The following is a 7,945-nucleotide window of genomic DNA, read 5'->3' on the forward strand; positions in this document are numbered from 1 at the left end:
GAAAAAGTATAAATGACCCAGTTTGAATTGAGAGGGGTCTGTTAGTCCTATGGTTGTGGCTCACAACCTAGCTCTGCTCACCCCCCTTCCTGGGCTGTGAGACCTTGGGCAGAAGACTTCACTTCTTGGGACTCAGTTTCCCCATCTGTGATATGAGGATAGCACCAGTCTATCCACCTCCCCCCACTGTCTTGAGAACTCCATGAATGAACTCATGTAGCCTATAAATAACAGCGACTTTGGATGTTAACGATTTGGTGACAGTCTCCCTGGACATTTTTCTCTATACCTGCCTTAATGCATGGAAATATGTGGATATTATAGTACATAAATTGGGACACCTCCTTTTCCCCTCAATAGTTTATCCTAAGCATTTTCCCACATTCAAAAATGTAGGGCTCTTCCGTCATTTAACAAATTTTTAACTTCTATTACTATTTGTCCGCAGATAACACCTTCACCTGGCACCAAATACACAGGTACAAGAAGCATACAGTTAAAAGTCTGTCTTCCTCCTGCCTCCCTTTGCTCAGTTCCTCGTAGGACGTTTTGTTTGGCTTTCCAGAAGGGTTCTATGCATAGACAAACAGAAGCATAGATTTTCTTTCTTTTTTTCCATTCCTACAGATAGTAGAAGACGGTACACTCTGTTTATGTGCCTTGTTTTTTCACTTCACAGTAGATCTTGGCGATGGTCCACGTCAGGGCATAAGGAATGCCCTTCTTTTCTTTAGAAGTCGTCCCTTGGGGAAGTGGATCAGGATTTAATGACCCAGTTCTCATTGTTGGCCATCAAGGTGCTTGCCGGCTTTCGCCACTAGAAATTGCAACAGTTAGCCTTGTGCAAATGTCTTTGTGTCCATGTGCAAGTCCGTAGCATATATTCCTAGAAGTGGAACTGCTGGATCAGATGTCATGTGTATTTTGAGCTTTGCTCTGCCATCATTAGTCATGGCTACATGGATCGCAGGGTATGTCACTGTCCTCTCTTGGTGGACATTTAGGTGGTTCCGATTTGTCTTTCCTGTAAACAATACCACAGTGAACATCTTTGTGCAGCTGTCTTTGTGTGCAGGAGAAGGCTGCTTGGTGGGGAGGGATTCCTGGGAATCTGGGGACAGACCCACAGAAGTGTTGAGAAATTTAAACCAAAAGGGGCCGGCCTGTGGGTATGGTGATGGTTGGAGTGGCTGCCGGTGGGATCCTCATAGGAACAGACTCCGCTAAACTCTGTTAGTGGAGTGTGATCTAGGATCTTCAACTTGGGGCCAACCTGAGGGGCTGTTAGAAGTGCAGTGTCTCGGGCCTCATCCCAGCCCTGTTGGGTCAGGACCTCTGTTTGGCTGGCACAGGTAATTTTGAGACTTGCCCAAAAACAAACCCAGAGACCCCAAGACCTGTTCTGGAAGGAAATGGGTTAGCCTTGGCTCTGGGGCAGATCTGGGGCCAAACCTGGCTTCCCCACCCACTGACTATATGACTGGGGCCGAGCCGGGTGACCTCTCTGCCTCAGTGTCCTTGTCTTTAAATAAGAACGAGAATAGCACTCACCTTATGGGGAGCTTGTGAGAATCATAGGTGCTCCCTCACACGGGGTGTTCAGTATAGTAAGTGCTCACTAAATGCTAAAGTCATTCTTCCAGAGGGGTGCACGTTAGGTAAGATGTAGGAGTCAGATCCCTCCGTCTCCGCCATCACCACTCCCCCGTCTCTCTGTCCCCCTGTCCCCATCTGTCTCTCCTTCTGTTTTGGACTCTGTCTCCCTGTCTCTTGTGGTCTCTGACTCTCTGTTTTTCTCTCTCTTATGCGGCCATATGAGCTTTAAAGTGTCTGTGAAATGCCACAAGCCTGGAAAAATGAAACTAGAATACAAAGAGGAAAATGCAAGCTAAAAATTAACAGTACCATGGGGGCAAAGCCATACCATTACACCAGCTCAGAAATATTAACAGCGAAAAATGTACTTTTTCAGCGAGGTGTGGGACCCTTTCATCCTGTGCACGGTGGCTGTGGTGAGGGCCTGCCAGGATGGACAGCTTGCCCTGTGGTTGCCTCTCTTTCCAATTTCTTTGGACCCAGTGGAGCCTTGGGCCTGGAGAGCAGAGATGCTGGCCCCAGCTGGCCACAGAGTCCCTTCATCTCTGTCATGTCCTCGCTGCGGGACCCTGGGTAACGGCAGAGTCAATTAGCGATTTATTGAGCACCTGCTGCGTCAGGCCCTGGGATGCAACCGTGTACAAGACAGACAAAAGCCCTGCTTCGTGGCACTTAGGTCATAAAGGTATGCATATGGAAGATATAGAAGTGAGTGAACCAATATGCAGAACAATTTTAGATAGTGCTAAGTTATCTGGCTAACATAAAATATGGTTATATAATAGAGAAAGATAGGGGTGGAGTTACTTTGCCCTGGGGTAGGGGTCTGGGAAGGCTGCTCTGACCTGAATTCAGGGAACAGAATGATGAAAAGGATTTGGGCATAGAAAGTTCTGGGAGAAGGGCATTCCAGAAGAGGGAACAGCAAGGCAAAGGCTTGGGGTCCAGTCATGATTGGAAGCTTTCAGAGGAGGAAAAGATCTCAGAAGCAAGACCGTCTTTGCCAAGTGTTTTAAACAAGTCACTTGCCCTCTCTTAGCCTCTCTTCCCCTTATGTAAAAATGTAAAATGGTTAAATCCAGTAGTGGGCCAGAGTCTCTCTGTATTAGGGAATGATTGGGGTTTGTGAGGATTTGTCTTGAAACTGGGCACAGCAGGACCACTCTTTGCACTTGTATTACTTGGAGCAGCTTTTGGGGGGTGACAATGGAGATTGTTTAGGGCCAAAAGCAATGCTCCAGTCTCCCCATGGCTCAGACCCTGATTTCAGGAGTTAATAGCCTAAAGCACTCGGCATAATGCCTGGCACAGAGCAAGTAGACAGGAATGGGGAGGGCATTCCAGGTGGGAGGAAAGGCGTGGAGATGGGAATGTTTAAGGCGTGTTAGGGGAAGAGTGAGGAGACCAGCTTGGCTGGTGGGGAGGGGTGAGAGACGAGGCTGGAAAGACAGGTTGAGGCCCAGGATGAGACCTTGAATGGCATGCAAAAGGAGGGTGGGCCTTAGCTCGCAGGCAGCGGGGAGCCATCATACGTTCTAGAGCAGGAGAAGCCACGGAAATGGTTTTTGTTTTTGGTTTGGTTTTCAATGAAATATTTTAGACATTCAAAAAAGTTTAAAGGAGAATAAGATAAGCTTCTGCGCAGCCATCATTCAGCTTAAGAAGAAAACACCCCAGAATAGGCAACAACCCCAGAAACCCCTCCCCTGCTGTCTCTCTCCTAAAAGTTGCTGCCCCCCCCGGATTTGGTGTTCAGGATCCCAGGCACGTCTTTGTCCTTCTGTTGTTTGTTCGCGGGAGGTATAAAGTGCGCGTCCACCAAGTGCACGGATCTTACTTACACAGTTTGATAGCTCATGGGATCACCACCTGCATCCCGTCATTGACCGATTCTAGCACTGGGTCTTGCTGTTCTTGAACTTCAGATACGTGGAATCATCCATATGTCCTGTTCGGTATCTGGCACTTTCACTCAATATTGTGCCAATGAGAGGGCTCCGTGTTTTGCGTCAGGGGTTCGTTTCCTTTCCCCGACTATGTCGTAGTCCGCTCTTTACACAGACCACAGTTCGTTTAGTCACCCTACTGTCTATGGAGAGGGACATGCCTTCCAGTTACCAGCATTTTGAATAGTGTTGCTGTGAACCTTCTCGTGCGCGTCTCTCATGGGCATAAGAACACATTTCTGTTAGTTTGTGTTCAAGAAGGGAATTGCAAGATGATGGGATATGTGCATATTTAGTTTTGATAGCTGTGGCCAGTTTCCCAAAGTGGTTGTGCCACATCTTTATACTTTTACACACACACACACACACACACACACACACTTCCCTGAGGTTCGGGGGCCCTGCTTCGGTGGTGGGTGTGATTGTACAGATGGCGTCACTTGTACATTCACTTCTGCAATTCGCCTTTTTTTCCACTCAAAGTTCTGTTCTGGAGATCTGCGCCCGGTGGTATAGCAGCTCGAATGCATCGATTTGTTCTCAGCGGAGGGTCTGTCGTGTAAACAAACTGCAGTGCTCTCCTCCTAGCTCCTGTGCATGGATAGTTAGCTTATTCCCCCAGGGATTCTCTTTCTGGATTTTCATGATCATCTGATATGTGTTGGGTCCAGCCAGTGAGAATGGGTGTGGGGGAGCTATTGCATCTGTCCTGATGGGAGGTGAGGTCGAGGGGCTGCTGGTACAGATGGAGTTGAAGGACATTTAGGGAACTTGATTGTGGTGGGGGTGAGGGAAGGAAGGAAATGAGACTGGGACTCTGGGGGCTAGAAGCCCAGGGTTGAATCCCTCTTCCCACTTTCTGGATGGGTGACCTCATCACAATCTTGGTTTTCTGGTCTGTACTTTGGGATCATTCACCTGGTCTGGCAGGATGGGTGTGGGGGTTAAGGGAATAGAGACGGTTGGTCGTGGACGTGGCAGGGTTTGAATCCGTTTATTAGCTGGCTGACTTTAGGCTCCTTGCCTCCTCTGAGCCCTATCCGTAAAATGGTGATAACAATACTACCTGCCTCCTGGTGGATTTCTGACAATGAAATGAGATCCTGTACGTAAAGCAGTTATTACACGCTCAATAGCGGACAGCTATGCGTTATCATTACTGTTTTCACTGCCTTATCTTTCTTTCTCTCAGAAGGTGGGTGCCAGCAGGGCACGGCCTGGCCAAGAGCCTCTCTCTTCCAATTGGGGGGGGGAGGTCATTGGAAATCTGTGAGGTCTCACTACATACCACGGCTGTGTCCCAGGTGGGTGACATGGGTGAGCCCAGCCCCTCCCAGAGCTCGATGGTCTCCTGATCTGGGGCTCGTGGCAAGACCTGCCTGACCAGGAGGGTCCTGCTGGGCCTATGATCTAGAAAGGGGAGAGAGCTCTAGAGTGGGTAAGTGGGGCCTTGTGAGGGGGCATTTTCCTAGCATTGCTATGGATGCAATCTTGGGGGACCTCCTGGAGACAGGGTGGGTGGGGGTCCTTCTGGCTGAGCCCCTTTGGAGAGGGGACATGAGGGCGGTAAGAAGAGAGAGAGCGAGAAAGGTCATTGGGGCTCTGCTGACCACCCCCCCCCCGAGGGAAGGTCTTAGCAGCAGCGATGTCCAAGCCTCTTGCTGCAGGGTGGGGACACTCAGGCCACCGTGAGAGGGAGGCTGGCGTCTCAGTTCCTGACCTGTGCTGGGTGGCCCTGGGTGCCTGGGGTACCTGCTCCGTGCCTCGGTTTCCTTTGCTGTAAGTGTCTCAGGTAGGCCTCGCTCCCTGGTCGGCTGGGTTTCCCGGCCCCCGCAGACCCCCCGGCCCGGCCCCCTTGCCCGCGTGGAGGCTGAGGCCAGGGCTCGGGGCCAGGGCCGCGCACCTTGACAACCCGCCCACGTCAGGCACAAAGGCCCATTGTTTGGGCCCACGTTGGCGGGGAAGCGGGCGGGGAGCAGCCGCCTTTCACCCAACCCGCTTGTGGTCGGCGGGGACTGAGGAGCCATTCACAGAGGCCCCCGCCCCCTGACCGGGCACCCGGCCAGGCCGCCTCCCGGGCAGGCACCCTTGCCAAGCTGGCGGCTCCTCCTCCGAGCCGGGCCTCAGTTTCCCCAGCTGAAGAAAGGGCAGCAGAGTGGCTCCGGTGGGGCGGGCAGAGATAGCTCTCTGACCTTGCTGCCCTGAGATCCACTTCTGTGGGGCCGTGGCTCCACCTGGCCCCGAGAGGCCCCTTGGCTGCATCTGAGGAGGCCACGGGCACCAGGGCTTCGGGGCCTAACAGGCCTTGGTTCGAATTCTGGGTGATTTGGGGGTGAGTCTGTTCACTTCCATGGACCTTAGTCTCTTCATCTGTGAAAGGAGACTTGGAATCCACGACCTTCAGTGTAAAATGAGAAAAGGTGCCACAAATGGCATTTATTTGCTCATTCATTCAAAAATACATCCTGAGTGTCAACCATGTAGATGACTGATGATAGGATTTGGGAGCAAAACGAAATACAGTGCCCCTTGTTCAAAATAAGAGTTTCTGGCATAAGATGGCACCGGCATGAAACCAAACATGGGAACTTCCAAGCGTGGGACTCTGTGTGATGAGGCCCACCCCAACGGCGCCGGGCACTGTTCCAGGCTTGGGGACACAGCTGATAAACAGAGGAAAGTGTGTGTCCTCATGGAGCTGACAAGCTGTCTCAGGGGGACCCAGGGCTTCCTTGGGGGCTGCCTGGTAGATCTTTCTAAAGCCAGGTGCCCCTGGAGGCCTGCTCCTCGTGGGCCTGCTGGCCAGGCCATGCAGAGTGAGCTGGGGCACCCAAGCTTCCCATCGAGGCTTTGGTGTCAGTGACCGCACATCAGGCTGGGCACCCACGGGAGGGATGGCTGACATTTACTGAGTGCAGAGTCCATGCTGGGGCTGATTGAGATGCTCTTCCCAGTTAATGCGGATCATCTTTGTAGCAGCCCCATGCGGAGGCAGGGCAGTATGGCCACCCTTTATAACAGATGGGGAAACTGAGGCTCAAGTCAATAAATGGCAGAGGCAGGGTTTAAACTCAAGCCATCTGGGGCCAGAGCCTTCATCTCCTGGTCCTACTGTCTGCCAAGGGGGGCAGCGGTGAGCCAGGTGGTGTGTCCCTGGGACAGAGGCCCTGCTGGGGTTCAAGGCTGGGAAGGGCGCGGGTGTGCTGGTGGCCTGCCAGCTGCCACCTGGGTTGGCCCTACTGTGGCCCTGAGTCACAGCCCTGTGTCCTGGGAAGCTGGCTGTGCCTCGGGCACCCGTGGGGCCTGAGTCACAGCAGAGCACACCCTGCCACCCTGCCTACCTCCCGCCTGGGGCTGGGGACAGGTAGGCCCTAGAAGCAGATCCCGAGGCAGGAAGTCACATTTGTGCCCACTGTCCGGGGCAAGAGAGAGGCACCTGCTTGGAGCCCCAGTAGCACATTTCTGCCTTGTCTCACTGAGCCCAAGCTCACCCTTCTAAGTTATCCCAGGATGGATTAGCTGGTTGGTGAGTTACTGAGCTCCACGTCACTGGGAGCATTCAAGGCAGGATAGCCTGTCAGGGTGCCGAGGAGGGTTGCTGTAGCAGATTGGGCCTGGCGTTGGAGTATGTGACTTCCAAAGCCCTATGCTTTGTTCGTGTACTTATTTTTGAGTAGATACTATGAGCAAATGGCACAAAACCCCATTAACTGATTTTTCCCCCAGAGCTAATTTACGTACATACGAACAAATATACATTGTCCTTTCCTCCCTCCCGCCTTCACACACAAATGATAGCCTGCTGGTTTATATTCCCTTCTGCTCCTCATTTTATTTCTGTTTTACTTGACAACTTATCTTGAAGGCTGTTCCAGATAGCACACACAGAGTGTGCTGCCTCACACCTCTTACCGTGCCGCATGGTATTCCTTCCCCTCTTCTCAATAACCCGTATAACACATTTAATTAAAAATTATAACAAATTTAATTACATTTCAATCCTGAATTTTGCATTTTGGGATTGGTACTGTGCTTCACTTTGGTGATGGCCTGATGACATTTTCAAAGTTTGACTGGAAACTGTAAGCTCTTCCTACATCTGCAGTGATTTTTTTTGTGGTGGTGAGGGGGGGGAGTCTGTTTTTGGTTGAGATTATACAAGAAGTAAAAGAGAGTGAGCAAGCGAGAGCCTTTCACCCACACACCTCCATGCCAGGCACTGATGATCTAATGGTGAACCCCACAGGCATCAGCTCATCCACCTGTAGTGTGGCCAGGCTGTGGGAGGAGGTGCCCATGTGCGGAGCCAGGGAGCCCAGAGGAGAGGACTTCCTGTGCATGTGTGTGTGCGTGTGTGTGTACATGTGTGAGGGGTCAGGGGTGGCTCCTCAGAGGAGAGACTT

The 7,945-nt window shown here is 51.7% G+C and overlaps 1 long non-coding RNA gene across 2 annotated transcripts; it reads right to left on the reverse strand.

The window, feature by feature from the left end:
* Window positions 1-406: 406 nt before the first annotated feature.
* On the reverse strand, window positions 407-5,423 carry LOC118352205 (uncharacterized). 2 transcript variants are annotated; one of them, XR_007405384.1, is made up of 3 exons: window positions 3,438-5,423; window positions 1,965-2,165; window positions 407-1,024 (listed from the first exon to the last, which is right to left on the reverse strand). It is a non-coding gene; the product is annotated as an uncharacterized LOC118352205 (long non-coding RNA). The 2 variants fall into 2 exon arrangements; XR_004808972.2 differs by having other exon boundaries at window positions 407-2,165.
* Between the last annotated feature and the right edge of the window lie 2,522 nt (window positions 5,424-7,945).

Source organism: Canis lupus, chromosome 24 (assembly GCF_003254725.2).
Source record: "Canis lupus dingo isolate Sandy chromosome 24, ASM325472v2, whole genome shotgun sequence".
Classification (NCBI taxonomy): Eukaryota; Metazoa; Chordata; class Mammalia; order Carnivora; family Canidae; genus Canis; species Canis lupus.